This window comes from Periplaneta americana, chromosome 12, assembly GCF_040183065.1.
Source record: "Periplaneta americana isolate PAMFEO1 chromosome 12, P.americana_PAMFEO1_priV1, whole genome shotgun sequence".
In the NCBI taxonomy this organism is placed as follows: Eukaryota; Metazoa; Arthropoda; class Insecta; order Blattodea; family Blattidae; genus Periplaneta; species Periplaneta americana.
The window spans coordinates 160,857,493-160,876,004 of NC_091128.1; the positions used below are offsets into that span (position 1 = coordinate 160,857,493).

General features: G+C 36.5%; 1 protein-coding gene across 3 annotated transcripts in view; it reads right to left on the minus strand.

The window, feature by feature from the left end:
* fbl (pantothenate kinase 3 fbl) overlaps window positions 1-18,512 on the minus strand; it is a 79,685-nt gene that overhangs the window by 40,336 nt on the left and 20,837 nt on the right. The window contains exon 1 of one of the 3 annotated variants that reach the window (XM_069842387.1): window positions 6,835-7,027. The exons of the other annotated variants lie outside the window; for them this stretch is intronic. The gene's annotated coding sequence lies outside the window, so the exon portion shown is untranslated. Of the gene's footprint in view, window positions 1-6,834; window positions 7,028-18,512 lie in introns of those variants that run through there. 3 annotated transcript variants of the gene reach the window in all.

An 18,512-nucleotide genomic window follows, 5' to 3' on the forward strand; every position in this document is an offset into this window, starting at 1 on the left:
GGGGTGTAAGTGACATTTCTAAAAAAAAATGATTTAAGTGCACCAATATGTCCGACATTTTAAAAAGTATTACTACTAAACACTGAGTTCTCCTGGACTCGTGGTTTATTGTTCCAAACGTGGTACTACCAACTTCGTCCATAAGGTACAAGTATAATGCTCTATTGCAATTGTCTTTTCCAAGGAGTACTCTTTAGTTTCTGTTATTATCTGCATTGGTAATAATATTTCAGAACTTTCTTTCTGTACAGAAAATGTTCACTATCATGAAAGTCAAATTGAGGGAGATGCTGATGAATTGTATTTTTGCTTAAGATAATAATATGAAACGACACATGACATTCATCGAGTATTTTACAGTTTATATTAAAGTTTTTGGGTCCAATAAGTCTAATAATAAGAAATCAATGAAATAATGTGTTCTACTGGTAAATAACAACACACTATTAGATGGTCTACTTTGAAATAAAGACCAGTGAGCGATACTATAATAAAAATGCGAATGTGTCTAATGAATCCTTTTCAGTTTGTGAGCACTTACACTAGAGTGTTGCATTAGTAGTGAAAGGTACGAGAAAGAATGTGCTCCATGATATAGAATTTTTACTAACACAGCCTACTATAATTATATAAATCATTTTAGTATTTGTTTTGTGTTTTCTGTGTCTGAGTAGAGTTTAATGTGAATTATAAAACGCTGATTGCTTAGTTTCTGCTGCCTCCAGGCATAATTAGATAAGACCTTCACGGTCTCTTCTGGCTTGGTGAGGTGAAGAAATCCATTTTCAGAGCAGAGGCACCTACAAGGGAGAATGCATTTCTCATAGCAACTAGATGAAAGAAGGGGTGTTTCTCTCTCTCTCTCCCTCCCCCCCCTCTCTCTCTCTCACCAATCCTCCCAGTAATTTTCAGGAGTTTTATGCTGAAACCCTAAAATGATGTTATGCTCATTTCATCGTAATTAAATAAAATGATTCTTAAATAACGCCGAATGTAATTATTGTCCCTATACTCATGTTAACGTGCTCGATATGAAGCTCTTCTTTGATTCTATATATTCTGTTCAACATTACAATGGCCACTTAAAGAGTCTTTCAGTCTCAATTTCTTGCTCCTGATGGTGGTGGAAAAGTGCCAAATATTCACAGTGTCGTATTTTATAATGCTATTACTACACATTCTGCTTCGGCATGTGGCCGTGAGGCCAGCAGCCTGCTGGTCGGTCTTGGCCCTTCGTGGGCTGTAGCATTACGGATTATTATTGATACACATAATAGACATATCTGGAGCATACAAGACTTTTATTTTGCTTCTTCTGCTGCATCCCTAATAATGCCAACAACACAGCATTAGGAGATTGCCTTGGATCACTTTCTGAATTTGTCCCTATCCTTGGCTAGGTTGGAGATCTGGTTCAGTGCTTTCCCCAAGCTCGCCGCAACCTGCTTTACCATCTTCTCCTACGTAGTCCGTGGTCTGCCTGCAGGTCATTGCCCCTGTGACTTCCCTCCATGAATTGGTCTGGTGGCTTCCGACACTCCAAGTAACATGTCCGAACTAGTAAACTTGCCAGTCAGCCTCTAATCTCTTACTTCATTTCAACTATATTTACAGTCCGCATTTCACGAGAAGATCCGAGCAAGGAATGCGAGTTTTTCTCCCACACTTATAACCTATCCCCGACACGGAACCGGCCGGCCATTGACTGAACCTTGTTTGTACCAGCCCACTAATGACACCACTCCCATCCACCTGCTCCTTCAAGAACGCTGAGTTACTGGCTTACTCTCTCCTCTCACCCCGCAAGGACCATACCCCCTTCGCAGGGATCCTCTCGTGAAATCTGGACAGTACTTCTTCCCAGTAGTAGTCTTAAAGTTCCAAGTGTGAACATACTTCTTTTTCCTTGCATAGTCTTTGTCGGTTCATCTGCCCTATCCCGAGGCTCTCTTTTCTTCTCTGAATCATTTTACATCTTGCAGGTTATTAGGTCAACAACAGCAGGCAGTGGTTTCCCTTAAAGCATTCATTTCCATGCTTGCCAAAGGTCCGTTAGCCATGATTCAGTCATTGCTAAAAGGCACTAAATAATTTCTTTCAGTATTGTGATAATCGAAGAAAACTGTTCTACTGATTTCGTAATTTTAAAATTATGTTTCTATTGTGTTTGCACATCACTTACCATGATAATAAAAAGCTAGACAGTGTAACTGGTTTGTTTCATTTTCTATTTAGTCCACAAAAAAATTAAGAAAATGTCCAGTTTGTAAAGAATTGACTTAGTGCCTTTTAACAATGACCAATTCAGTTACTTGATGTTTCCATCCCAACGAGGTGAATAAGGGTTTGAACTCGAGGGAAAATATCGGTGAAAATTCTAACTTCTACAATTTTTTAACTAGAGAGTTTGTTCTTTGCACACTTGCTCCTCTTTAACTATACATGCTACAAAATTTCAATCATGTCACTTAAGGACAGTAGTTTTTCAGTTATACAATTTTTTTTTTTTTTAAGGAAAAGGCATATTTTCAAAATCTCTCTCTTCGCATAAATGTTAAGTATATGATTCACAAATATGTAAAGCAGGTCTATCTATATGTTTAGAAAAAAATGAGTACGCATATTTTAAAAATGTGTTCTGAGGAAAATAAAGAAAAATATCTATTTATTCAAGACATAATTTTCAGGGTTTTTTGTGTCTATTTTAAAGATTTTTTTTATCTTAAAAAGTTGCTAAAATAAAAAAAACGATATTGTAGCCTATTTAATTAACTACATTTTATAGAACATGTAGGAAAAAAAATCACCTAGATAGCTTTAAAACTGTAGAACCCTTTAGATTTTGAATAGTGTTATGTAGAAATGAGCTAAAAATTTAAGTGTCCAAAACGTACTTTCAAAACACGCAACAAAGTTTTAAAGAGCGCAGCCATTTAAATATGACGTCATTACTAACAGCTTGTGACTAACGAGAAAGACAGTCTATGGCACGAATTCAAGTCACATGGTTATCTTGGTCTAGTCATGGCCATCGTGACAATTGCCTAATATAAACATATTTTCAAAGTTTTATAAAACAAAGGAATTGCTATATTAAACTCGTGTTAAAAGTGCATTTATAAATAAATGTTGGCCATGTTATGACTAAGAATGTGACGTCGCGCCATGGCCTATCTTTCTCATTAGCCATGTAACAGCTCTAAGTGTGATAGAGTCCTGAAAAATTTAGTGACATAGATTATTTTTTTTTTGCAATAAAACAAACTTAACTTGATAGTTATTATAAAACCAATAGAAGTAAATAAAATAAAATGTTATTTTATTTTCCTCATCAGAAGTACGTTAATTGCTAAAGTTGTTTTAAGTCTTAAGAGATCGTTATTTTATTTAAATTATCTGATTTTACACCAGAAATTGTCGAAATTTGAACAGGTTCCTTCCTTAAGGAGGCACTGTTAACTTTTGATTTTCCAGAATATTTCGATGGTGTTTAGGTGAAGGGAGACACGTCATAAAAATGAGTTTTAAGTTTAATGAAAAGTAAACATCGGACACGTATTGTAAATAATTTTCTACACAAATAAAACACATCAAATGCTGCTATTCTTTTTAACATTCACTTGTAGAATTTAACTTATGTATTCACCAAGGGAACAAAACTCCATTTGCACAAAAAATGACAACCCCTTTTATTCGAACACCATCGATTTGATCATTATGTTACACATCATATTTCACAATCGGACCCTCCCACCATGGATATTATTCTGATGGAAATTACACTTTGGACTTCAGTTCTGGGAAGTCGAAATGGCAAAGTTTTTATATCATGCTAACACAATTTTTGTAACTAAGGAAACTCTGAACATGACGTAATGTCAGCGAAAGGTGGTGAGTGAAGTAAAGGAACAAAGCTGTTCTCAGGTTACTTAATGATACGTTATCAACCGCGTTGTTATCTACAATGGGCGAAATTGGTGATAGTGAAATGATACTTCGTAATATGAATCCGATCACTCATCATCTGATAAACTGACATTCACATTGCAGTAGGAAAAATCTAGGAAAAAAAGTCCAATCTTGTAATAAGATCAAATTGAACTCAAACCCACGCCCGAGTGCAGTTTCAGATCGCGAGTTCTATTCCATATCCTCAGATTTCGCCAGTGACATTACTGGTGATGTATACAGGGTGTTAAAAAACATTCAGTAATTTGAGAGATGGTAGTATTCATCAAAGTAAGTAAACATTCTACTAAACATCTGTCCTAAAATTAATATCTACCGAGATATGAGTATTTTTTCATCAACATCATAGAAGTTGTTCAATATCATTCTTTCCATTCATTGTAACATATCCTTCTACCTTACTTCTTAGGAATCGCATACTGTTGCACTTTTGTTGAACTCCATTTCCGATATGATACAGTAAGTTATAATCTAACAAGCATTTATACCCCTAACATTTAAAAGATATGCTGTTGTCACAATACCAATTTCACAGTCCTTGTTTCTTCAAGGAATTTTAGGACCTATTTCTATTAGACTGTAAATCTAGAAAAGGCATTTGACAGAGTGGATTGGAATAAATTGATGGAAACCTGAAGAAAATAGGTGTGGATTGGAAAGAGGAGGGGCTGTTCAGTAATATTTATATGAAACGATTGAAAGTCAGAATAGGGGAAGAAATGTCAGAAAGAAGTGAAATAGTGAGAGAGTACGACAAGGATGCCCTTTATCACCTACCCTGTTACAACATCTACTTGGAGGATTTAATGAAGAAATGTTTTCAGAACATTGGTGGGGTGATAGGAGGAGGAAGAAGAATAAAGTGCATAATATTTGCTGATGATATGGCGTTGTTAGCAGTAGAAGAAGAGAAGGGATATGCTACTGGAGCTAAATGACTTCTGTGAGTGGGTATATGGAATGAAGATAAATGCAAACAAGACGAAGACCATGGTTATCGAAAGATAAATGAAGAAGGTAAACGTGCGAATGTTAAATGCGACAGTAGAGCAAGTGGACAGCTTCAAATACTTGGGTGTACTATAAGCAGTAATATGAGCTGCTGCCAGGAAGTCAAAAGTAGGATAGTAATGGCAAAGGAAGCTCTTAATAGAAAAAGGAGCATATTCTGCGGACCTCTGGAAAAGCAATAAAGGAAGAGACTAGTGAAGTGCCTTGTGTGGAGTGTGACTTGTATGGACATTACGACGAAATGGAGACGAGACTAGAAGCATTTGAAATGTAGATATGGAGAAGAATGGAATGTGTGAAATGGACAGAGAGAAATAAAAATGAAGCTGTATTGGAAAGAGTGTGTGAATAAAGAATGATGCTGAAACTGATCAGGAAGAGAAAAAGAATGAGAAGAAACTGTCTACTGAAGGGTGCACTGGAAGGAATGGTGAACGGAACATTATGTATGTCTAATACTTTTTTTGTTTTTGTGAATACTACCTCCTTTCAAAATATTAGACCCTATATACCTACATAACTGATGTTTCAAATGAAACTGCAAATGCATTGACAGGATCACAGAGTTAAGACTTGAAAAGACAGACTTATACACAATAACTTATTAATATGGAACAGGAGGAAGGAATAAGAATATTTTCTTGAAAAATGGATAATTTTTTTGTGTATTTTATCATCTTACCAGGACTGGTGCACGATATAACAAAGATATACTTAACAAATATAATTAATTCACAATGACAATTTGTGAACGATTAACTAATAATTCACAAGTAGGCCTACTACACAAATTGAGACTTCTACCTCATCTCGTCAAAAACTTGTACCAGTATAGTTAACGCTTGATTTGTTCCACATCTTAAAGCTTCAATGTTAGTATAAGAGCTATGGAATACAATAAATTAAATGAAATGAAATATGTCTCAGAGGAGTGATTAAATTACTAAGCAAGTGGAAGTCTACATGCATGTAAAATGTGTTAAAGTGCAAGAATGTAAACAAAGAAACGATACAAATCAAACGACTGAATGTAGGTCCTTCTACCATTATTCAGGTCATGATGTATTCTCCAGAATGAAGACAAAATAAATAATGGTCAATGGAAATAATTTATAAATTTTTGCAATACTAAATGTCAATCCGGGATGCACTCAATTCAGTCCTTAAAAGACTGTTTGTTATAATTTGTCATATACCTACGTATAGGCCTATTAGTTTGTTTGAAAGAGAAAGAAATTGAAAACCGCTTGACCAGGAAAGATTAGTTAGTAAAGATAGAAATAAGTCAGAATCTTAACGCTACATGAAAGTATACCTTAATTCCCTTGGCCAACATATTTGTCCGATTATATATAGATCCTATACAATTCAAATGAACAAATAAACGCAATATGTGGATCAAGAATTCCAAACATAATATGAATGAAGCGGATCTCATCTTCAATACCCTTCCCAATGACCATACTATACAACGTACATGAAAGTGATATGGAGCATATCACTCAGTTCAAAATATTATAATAACCTCCTTGAATTTGCTCAAGTTGCTCAATCATCATGACATCTAAACTGCATTCTGTCAAACTCGCGTAAGTAGGTCTCTCGCATATCAATTGATTCACATGAACACTGAAGTGCATTTTATGTAAAACAAAGGTGGCCTTGACCTTTGTCACAGCTAAAAAGATTGTCGTTCAACAGGTACATCTTTTCACCATTAATTATGTGACGTTGGTTAACTACCAATTACGGATTAAGTGCACAGTCATGTAGCTGTCTTGTCGATCTATGTAAACTACTAAACACGAAAGAGGCGTAGGCACCTAAGATCTCAATGTCAGATACAGAACTTACCTTTAGGCATTGTAAAAGTCGATTTACACTCAGTAAGCTTAAGTCAAATCTGTCTGTTCAAATATAATAAATTATTTTCATTCGCAAATTACTTCATTCATCGCGACATTACTCCACTTGTCATACAGTTACACTCCACGACCTGCTACAAACCAGTACTGCAACTTTCGAGCGTTTAACGCAGCCATTGAATTACTCACGACTGTGCTGCCCTCTTTACCCACTTTATTCTATACACTCCATTGTTTTTTTACGTCAGTTTACTTGTTTACGTAAGCGTGGTGACACAAAAAAATAAAGTCCTTTAAGCTACATAAAAATTCGTATGAAGAGTTAATAAGTAACAGTGTGCTGAATAAATGTGAAAACATACGTACATAATATAAAAAAGTGCATTCGACCCTATTGAATTCCATAATATACTGTTTTAGTGTGATTATAATGAAAAGCGAGGGAAGAGAGTGAGGTTAGAAAAGATGACAACTTGATCTCTACCAAATTCCAAAATGCCTGCGTGTTGGAAGAATGATGTGAGAATTACATATTTACACTGTCGTCCACGTACTATGAACCGAGAGACCTACACTAAAAGGAAATTCTGAACTGCTATTATCAATACCTGTGCGTGCATTACAACAAACCATTATTTACATTTCAACATTAGGATAATGGGCCTGACATTCACTTGAGCCGTTCTTAACAGGAAAAATTTGGTTTCCTTTTCTACTCCATACCTCCTCCTCCTCCTCCTCCTCGACCTCAGGGACATGTAGCCCACTGTCAGAGAAAAAGGTTACGTAGAGTTCGCGCAAAAATGATACAAGTAAATGTCGGGTTCATTGTACTCTGAAAAAGGCTTTCCAGCGTAATTGTGAAACACCTAGTTTCTATTCAGCAAGAAATGTCATTTAATGAATAACAATAATACGATGAAGTTACTGGGCTTAAAAATTAATATAAGCCATTTAGAACACAAGACAAGCAACAGAAACTAAATATTTCTGGTCAATAAAGTTTGAAGTTTTATACATTTTTTAGGCCACACTTGTGGAGTAACGGTTAGCGCGTCTAGCTGCGAAACCAGGTGGCCCAGATTCGATTCCCGGTCGGGGCAAGTTACCTGGTTGAGGTTTTTCCCCTCAATCCAATATGAGCAAATGCTGGGTAACTTTCGGTGTTGGACCCCGGACTCATTTCACCGGCATTATCACCATCTCATTCAGACGCTAAATAACCTAAGATGTTGATAAAGCGTCGTAAAATAATCTACTAAAAAAAAAAAATATACATTTTCTGTACTACTGTAATAAATTGTTCAGTTCTTCTAAATCAGTGATCGTCAGCACTCGCTGAAATAGGTAAAGGGTAAACGGTGCACCATAATATGCCCTGTCGTGCAGCAGAGAGAGAGAGAAAGTATATCCACCAACAGCCACAGATGCACCATAGTGCAGTCTCTTATTCGCGGGTAAGAGACGCTAGCCCGAGGGAGCACTGTGCTGATGACCGCTGTTCTAGATCATCGTCGTCTTCTGCAGGCTGTCTGAACCTGAATCTCATTGCGTACATTCATCAGTACATACAAACATAAACAGCAAAACTTCTAGACACATTCGCCACTAATTATTACTTCATGAAGAGTTATTCTTATTAGGTTTTATGTCTAACAGTGAGGCTTGTTTCACTTGACTACATTTACTGTTTGAACCTTGTCACACCACGCGTCCTGTTATAGTTCTGACAGATGCATGACAAATCTGTCGTGCAAAACTTGATTTTTTTTTATTAGTTCGTAGGGATGAATTACAGAAAATTAATAATACAGGTAATTTGATAGCCATGTGTGTTCATCCTAGAGAACAATACTCGATTACTGGGATTAAAAATGAATACAAGCCATTTAAAGGGTACACGGAAAAAACAATCAAAATCACAACTATCTTAAAGGTAATATCAACTTCTAATTCAGTATATTACCCCAATCTACTATATAGTCACGAAGCTTGAATTTTGAGGGTGCTAGAAACAATAGACTGTGACGGTACTATTTTGCATTGCCTGTAATGAGGCGATATTAGCGATCCTAGTGGTGAGCAACTGTCTAATGTTTGCATATTTACTACGTATTGAGCTTCGCGACTGTATATACTAAACTGTGATATTACTGCAAAATTTATTGCCGTTCCTAATGAAAAAGTAGGAAAGGATTACTGTATCCATGGTGATCTAATGCTGCTAATGCTATGGAACTTTTACAATTTGTTTGAAACTATTATGCAAGGCAAAGTCTCAAAATACACTTAATTTAATGATATACCAGCCTCATGGTCTAGTGATCAGAGCTTCTGGCTATAGTTCATGAGGTCCCGGGTTCGATTCCCGGTTAGAGCACAGGAATTTTTCCTTAAAGGGGATTATTCCTGTGTTCGTCCATGGTCTGGAATTTAGGTTAAGTTTAGATTTAAGACCTCTCCTGGCACCACATTATCATAATCATCCTATAACATCATCGGGGTAATGTAACTCCGCCTTCCAGGCGCCCCAACCTCAGAAGTGGGTTACAACTAAGCCACGGTCAGGAGAGAAGACCAGAAATGTCGAAAAGACAACCTGGTGGCATTGGATTAAAAAAAAAAATCAGTAATATAATGAATTACATGATGATATCACACTTACGAGAATTGTGTACCCTTCATTTATAACAAATGACAATATAAACAGAATCACAACAGTAGTTCACGGCCTACTGATAAATACTCAAAGATCCTACACGTGCGACATGACTTAAGATGTTAAAACGTGTATAAATGAACTTAAAAAAAAACGGCAGACATTTCCACAATATGAACTCTAATCATGCCAGGCAAACAACAGATCTGCTTTCTAGTATACACTAATAGCAAAGTATCTTCATAATACGGTCTAATATCAACTGAACTTTAATTCATTAAATGATATGATCCTGGCTCTATCTCAGAAACAGATGACGAAATATTTCTTTGTAGACGAATAGCGTTTATCATCTCCTTTAAAATTGTGTGTCTGAAGATAGAGGGTGCAACTTGAAATTCGGAAATTGGGTGGAGATGGAGTGGAACAGAAAGTGCAATCAGCAGTGGAACTTCCACCTTGGAAACTAAATCGACGTGTTTTTCCTCAAAATCGTGTCCCTCGCACATCTAAAATTATTATTATTATTATTATTATTATTATTATTATTATTATTATTATTATCATTAATTGGTTATTTTAACAAAATGAGGCCAGGGTCCAGTGCCAAAAGTTACCCAGCATTTATAGCTGTTAATGAGTTGAGGGAAAACCTTGGAAATAACCTCGATCAGATAACTTGTCCCAACCAGGATTTGAACCCGGGCCAGACATGCTGTTTTTTTAATTGGATTATTTTACGACGCTGTATCAACATCTAGGTTATTTAGCGTCTGAATGAAATGAAGGTGATAATGCCGGTGAAATGAGTCCGGGGTCCAGCACCGAAAGTTACCCAGCATTTGCTAATATTGGGTTGAGGGAAAACCCCGGAAAAAACCTCAACCAGGTAACTTGCCCCGACCGGGATTCGAACCCGGGCCACCTGGTTTCACGGCCAGACGCGCTGACGTTACTCCACAGGTGTGGACGACATGCTGTTACTCCACAGCAGTGGAGTCTAGAATTATTCAAGGTAGCAAGTTTTTAAATTAACACAGGGTATATGTCACACCTTAAATGATACTAACTTATTAATATTCTTTGTGTTTGCAACCTCGCCAAGTTGAAAAAGATTATTAAAACAAAATATGAAGTTATTTTGTGATAAGCATTCTTACATGGACAGCATTCTACAGAAAGGAACCAACCCACAAACAAATTTCATGTTTCAATAATTAAATATTTCCAAGGATCCATATTTTGAACAGAGATACTTCATTATAATATCCTTTTGGTTAAAGCAATAAGAATGTAGTTATATTTACTTGTGAATTTTATTGATCGCTCACGTTTAACTTTAAAGTGCATTTTTCTCAGTTTAGGTATAGTGTGAGTTGGTTCCTTTCTGCAAAATGTTAACCCAAATAATTATTTACAATGAAATTATCATAATTAAATTTCCAGACTAGAGTGATTGGCTCGTCTTATCCTCGCTCTTATGGAAATATTGAACTTAGACTTGACTTTCGCAAGTAGTGCAGTTTTTGCCATGTCATCAGCGAGGCATCAGGCCACTACATTTGATAACAGGGGACAAGACAAGGGGCAGACACCGAGTCCATCTGAAGGATAAAGATATCGGATGTCTGAGTTAATGTCAATCTCCTTCTGATGAATGATATGAAAGTTAATATTATAGACGAACCTTGCAAATGAAGCAATCTAATGCAGTGGCGGCTGATTGACTGAGGCAAGTGAGGCCGGGCCTCAGTCACTTGGCATAACTTAAATCAAATTTTGTGTTTTTATACAGGGACATCATTTTATTTTTACTAACATTTTTAATATTAACCTGTCTATACCTTTAGAGAACCGGAAACACCGCTTGCTCCCCCCTCCAAGACTAGAGTTCGATGATACTGGCGTAAAACACAAATCACTCTACTAGGTATAGGAGGGAAGAAAGGTAGTTCATCCATTTACGTAAACTAGGAAATATCGCGATTTTGAGTTTGATAATTTTCATTAGGTTTTTCTTTAATCAAAGTACAGTACTGTATTAAGAATAAGTGTTTTTACTCACGAAGTGAGTTATCCATGCGAACGTATTCATTATGCAGGGTATATTATACTGTCTACAGCACATTAGCGTACAATATAGAGAAAGAAGTTAAATTGAAAAATAACCATAATATGAATATTTAAACACAATTTTGAAAATGGTGGCAGTTCATTTCGATACAGGCTTCAGTTCTTTTGTGCATATTATCGCACTATAGACTATTGCATCTAATTCCAATTGCCAGTTTCGTCCTTCGTACTAGTAACTCATGTTGAAATAATTCTGTACCTACTCTACGTACTGTAAATTCAATCTTCACTTCTGCCCGACCCGAAAATATAAAATTACTCAGACATGCTATCTACTGTCCGTCCAAGTGGTTATGCCGCAGGATTGTAGAAAGGGAGGAAATCACGTGACAGTTAATTACTTAACGAGGCCCTTTTATTTAAGTTAAATTAAACAGCTGTATAATATTACGTAAACTTCCAATTCCTAAGAGAAATTAATGTTTTCAGAAAAGAGCTAAGACAGCCCAGCTATTACAGAGGGGCGAGCAGAAGCAGGTGGGGGAAATCGGGATGCGACGTAGGCAAACGGACAGTACCTGTGCGAAAATATGATTCAATATTGAAAGCTCTTTCGTCACTGAAAAACGCGAACATATTTCTGGAACGTACTATACTCAGTAACTCAGTACTGCTTACTATCTGCGGTCTTGGTTCTGTGCGGAGTTGGAACTTCCTTAGTAGAAGGGGTGGGAGTGAAGTACATTCAAAAACTCAGGTACAATAAAAATTGAAGTAAAAATAAAATGATGTCCCTGTATAATGTATTAGTTATTTGAATGAAGCATATATCGCTGTAGAAGTATTTGAAAACTTTGATGTATATAGACCTGTTTTGCAGTAAAATTTGTTCCTGAGGCCGGGATCACTCGTGCCGGGTCTGGCTTGTGATGTATATAGACCTGTTTTGCAGTAAAATTTGTTCCTGAGGCCGGGATCACTCGTGCCGGGTCTGGCTTGTGATGTATATAGACCTGTTTTGCAGTAAAATTTGTTCCTGAGGCCAGAATCGTTCGTGCCGGATCTGGCTTAATGCATTTCATGTCCTTTCGCGGGCTTTGAGTTTACGCTTAAAACGTTATAGCTGAGGCACAATTCGGCTGGCCTGGTCAGGTTTCACTCGTCCCATCCATGGGCCGGCCTCAAGGGTAGAGTGGGGTGGGAATAGCAGTGGTGACTTGTCTTCCTAACTAGGCCATAAATAACAAAATTCCAGCTCTTTGGCAGGCAGAAACCCACTCGATTCTCTCCCCTTATGTCTCAGTTTATGACATAAGCGAGAGTGTTCTACTATTGTACTTCGTAGTACAGTAGTGAATCTGGGCCAATGTTGTTATGTATTTTGGGAAAATATAAACAGAAACAAATGAGAGAAATAATGCTGGTGCAGTTAATTCATTGTTAGAGTGTCCTTTTTCGAGAAGAAATAATACTAAAAGAAAAGAAGTTTTAAATAAAGAGAGAGGCTACAGAGATACCTACGACATCGCTGATAATTTTTCTGACACATAATCTTAAAACGCGAGTTTCTATTGCATCCTGGTATGGGCAACAAATGGTTATGCCGTAATGTGATGCAAAATAAACTTCTCTTGTCCTTGTTTGTTGCTGTCAAAGGAAAAAAAAATAAAAAGAAAAGAAAGAAAGGGGAATTTCAACACATAATATGGGATGCTTCATCACACTGAAACAATCACTGAAACTCTGAGCATAACAGATTATTTGGTGAGTGAAATTATTATTTTTCATTGATAGTAATAAGAATAGACTAATAATAGTAATAATAATAATACAGTAATAATGATATTAATAATATAATAACAATAATAATTAATATCATAAACAAACATTTCTTATCGGAGGCACTTAAACTAGTTGCATCTGGCCTCACCGAGGATTTTGATCACCGGCCGCTACTGATCTAATGTAGTTTCTTATTGCCTATTTTATTACATTTATAAAAATGACATTTTATTGTGAAGTCCGTCAGTTTGCTCTATGGTAGCATGTCTGCCTCCAGAGTAATCGGCTCGGGTTCGATTCCTGGCAGGGTCAGAGATTTTTGTGTAAAATTTCTACCTTGGAACTTGGTTATTTAACGACGCTGTATTAATTACTAGGTTATTTAGCGTCGATGATTGGTAATAGTGAGAAGGTATTTGGCGAGATGAGGCCGAGGATTCGCCATAGATTACTTGACGTTCGCTTTACAGTTGGGGAAAACCTCGAAAAAAACTCAACCAGGTAATCAGACCAAGCAGGAATTCAACCCACGCCTGAATACAACTCTGGATCAGCAGGCAAGTGCCTCAGCCGACTGAGCTACGCCGGTGGCTCTCCAGTATCTTTAAAAAATGTGAAGTTATGAGGGAAACTGATTTTAAAAATTTAAGTTACGGGAAATGACAAACTTACAGAAGTTCTGTCCATATTTAAATGATCAAGTCAACTGACACATTCTCACATTTTAGGTCATAATTCTCAAAGTACCGTATTAGATATATTTATTTCTTTTCATTATACTATTAAGGAAAGTCCATTAAAAAAATCTTTTTCGACTTCCTTAAAACTATAGGTATTAAACTCTAGTGCAATGGTCAGCATTTCTTGACTCACCCCATAATATACACGCAGGGTGGGGAGGGGGGTAAGGCATGATTTCCTCCCCTTAGCCATCACTTATTTATTCAAAGTTAAGCAGTTTAGTATGTTCACCGTCCGTCTCTGCGCACAGAAAACTTAACAAAAGTTAAGTTGTTCCTCGCCTTTTTCTGTTATACCTCCCCCTCCTACCTTCGCCTTTGCTGTGTTTTGCGGGCTGTATTTTATATGTCGTAATCTTTGCCGACCACTGCTTCTAGTGTCTTCTCATGCCACAAAAACTATACATATTTTAACATAAATTCAAGAATAATAATCATCTTCTTCTTTACGTGTTAGACTTAATATATACGCCTATTATTACTTACTTACTGGCTTTTAAGCAGGGGCGTATTATGCGGGCTACCGGCGGTAGCCCAAGGAAATTACAAAAGAAAAAGTTTATAATATAACATACCGGTAATGTAATAATTTTGTATTATTAGTTTTACCATAGTAATTAAAATTAAAGTAATTGTTAGATATATTTTGTGTAATAATAGGGTCAGCGGTAGCCCAAACCCTTTAACCAGTATACGCCACTGCTTTTAAGGAACCCGGAGGTTCATTGCCGCCCTCACATAAGTCCGCCATTGGTCCCTATCCTGAGCAAGATTAATCCAGTCTCTACCATCATATCCTACCTCCCTCAAATTCATTTTAATATTATCTTCCCATCTACGTCTCGGCCTCCCCAAAGGTCTTTTTCCCTCTGGCCTCCCAACTAACACTCTATATGCATTTCTGGATTCGCCCATACGTGCTACATGTCCTGCCCATCTGAAACGTCTGGATTTTATGGTCCTAATTATGTCAGGTGAAGTATACAATGCGTGCAGCTCTGTGTTGTGTAACTTTCTCCATTCTCCTGTAACTTCATCCCTCTTAGCCCCAAATATTTTCCTAAGAACCTTATTCTCAAACACCCTTAATCTCTGTTCCTCTCTCAAAGTGAGAGTCCAAGTTTCACAACCATACAGAACAACCGGTAATATAACTGTTTTATAAATTCTAACTTTCAGATTTTTTGACAGCAGACTAGATGACAAAAGCTTCTCAACCGAACAATAACAGGCATTTCCCATATTTATTCTGCGTTTAATTTCCTCCCGAGTGTCATTTATGTTTGTTACTGTTGCTCCAAGATATTTGAATTTTTCCACCTCTTCGAAGGATAAATCTCCAATTTTTATAATATAGGCCTATTCTAATTTGGCCAATCTTCGATATCGCCCAACGCCACAACAGACTGACGTCTATTTTAAGTTTATTTATGAGTTACTTATTTAAGGCTTTTAGACAACAGGGAGGTTCATTGCAGCCCTCACATAAGCCCGCCATGAGTCCCTATCCTGAACAAGATTAATCCAGTCTCTACCATCATATCCCACTTCCTTCAAATCCATTTTAATATTATCCTCCCATCTACGTCTCGGCCTCCCCAAAGGTCTTTTCCTCTCCAGCTTCCCAACTAACACTCTATATGCATTTCTGGATTCGCCCATACGTGCTACATGCCCTGTCCATCTCAAACGTCTGGATTTAATGTTCATAATTATGTCAGGTGAAGAATACAATGCGTACAGTTCTGCGTTGTGTAACTTCATCCCTCTTCGCCCCAAATAGTTTTCTAAGCACCTTATTCTCAAACACCCTTAACCTCTGTTCCTCTCTCAAATTGAGAGTCAAAGTTTCACAACCATACGAACAACCGGTAATATAACTGTTTTATAAATTCTAACTTTCAGCTTTTTTTGACAGCAGACTGGATGACATAAGCTGCTCAACCGAATAATAAGTCATTTCCCATATTTATTCTGCGTTTAATTTCCTCTCGAGTATCATTTATATTTGTTACTGTTGTTCCAAGATATTTGAATTTTTCCACCTGTTCAGAGGATAAATTTCAAATTGTTATATTTCGATTTCGTATTATGTTCTGGTCACGAGATATAATCATATTCTTTAGAGGTTTGATGGGTTAAATGAGGGGACAGCTAAGTGACATTAAGCCGAGGTACGTGACAAGTTTAGTGGGTTAGTTAAGGGGATCATTTAATTGATATGAGGCCGAGGAATTGTGTAGTGTGGGGAGATACCGAAGTTTCACCTCTAATTCCAATCAAAACTGGATCTTTACTGAAAAGCTTGAATACCCAAATTTTCCTGATAAGAGGTTACCAGTCTAAAGTTAATTGAACAAAATGTAAAGCTATTAATCTCTATAGTTCCCTTACCACGACCCTAAAACATCTAAAATGTAAGCTCAGTAATTAAAAAGACAATCGGATTTATATTGGAAATAATCTACAGTGAAACCTATTGAAATTGGAACCTGAATAATCCGGAATCCTGTCTATTTCGGAACTGTTTATTTGTCCCGTCGAAATTCCCATTTATTATGTGTAATTTTTCCTGAATAAAACGGAAACTGTGCAACGCGGAAACGGAAAATGTCTGCTACTGTTCAAAACGGAAATAATATTTTGGACATCCTACTTTAATGTAAACTATATTTCGAAACAGTGTGTATTTAAGGAATGTACAAAATATGTAGGTCACTAAGATGAAAACAAGTTTTCTTTGCAAAATTTTAGAGGGTAGAGGGTTTGTTGACCTGGCGGTCATAAATTTTATTACCCTGTTGACTAGGCAGACGGGTCCCTGCAAAGATTTTCAATGCTTCACACCCGTATAACAGTAGAACACAAGTGTTTTCGTGGTAAAAAAAAAAGTTGCGTAAAAATGTCGCACTATCATTAAGTGGTGAAATAAAAGTTGTCGAGTTAAAGGAAAGTGAGAAATGAAGCATTTGGGAAATAAAGTTGAAGTTCAGTTGTGGAAAACTCAGGTGTGACACTTCAAAAAATAAAGACCGTATCATGAGTAGCTTGCGGTCAATAATGGTGACACAAAAAAGAAACAGAAAACAGCTGGTTATGTGGAAATAAATGAACTGTTGTGGGAGTGGGTCTTCATGGCCTCTCAAAGACCATGCCAATTTCTGGACCTATTCCGCAAAGCAAACCCTTGAACTGGCAAAGAAATTAGATACCGTAAGCCAGAATTCAAGGCTTCTAATGGAAAGCTTCTAGTCCAATTAAATGATGTGATGTGATATACAGTACAGTATTATAGTATAGTGTTGGATATTAAATTTAACATGATTATTAAACTTCAATAGTGTTTAAGGAGTGAGTTATGATAACTTTTATACAGACAATGAGATTTTCATCAAGATGATTCACCAACGGAAAAAGCGAAAGAATGCTGATTTAATATCAGTAGTATTAAACGAAATATGTTGTATTTCTTACAGTTTGCGGCATGCCATTTTGTTTTCCATTTATACAAATGTTAAAATATTCCATTTTAATTTCACACCTGAATAATACAGAAACCTGTTCACAAAGGAAAAAAAAATAGGACTACAGTAAAACCTGTCTGAAAGACCACCCCTATTGAGAGACCACTCTTCCTAAAGATCGATCTTTTAAAAGAACCAATGCAAATCACACCCCTTTTAAGAGACCACCTCTCTCCCAGACCACCGACCACTGATTGAATAGCCATTTCCTTAATTTTACCCCTTTTAAAATACCATACTGTATTTTAAAAATTTAATCAATCTTCTTAATGTATCCAGCTGTTTGCTGACAACATAAAGTCCACTATAGTCCACAATTTACAATTTAGTATTTTATTACATTACTGTAGCCTAAATAAATTCCAAGAAATTCGTACAGTACTAGAAGTTAAAATGATGTTTGGCAACTTTGTTAAGTGATATCGTATTCACGTTGAATGCCCATTTCTGCCCTTAATCCCTTAAGGAATGTTGGAGATTGCTACGAGAAAAGGTACAATGACCACTTGCAAACTGCCTCCGAGGTATGACAAAGGGTTATTTGTACCACTATTTCACAGTTTCTTGAAAGGTAAGATTTCTCATGTCGTATGACAGTTTTACTTTTCGTTTCGTACATTAAAACTCAAATCGTTATTTGTTAATTACAGTGCAATAGCTTATTTTTTCTTCCTCCTGCCTATTAGAAAAATCCGGCGATCAACCCACTGATGACGAGGATGAAGTCAAGAGAGAATTTCAATCCGAAAAAATGTGACTAGAACAAGCCTTATGTAATATTGAGTTAATTCAACAATCGGCACCACTGAAGGACTGTATGAATCGAGAACATATACAGTAAATGAACTTCTTAACATGTTAAAGAACAGTTTTGAAAATGAGATTGTAA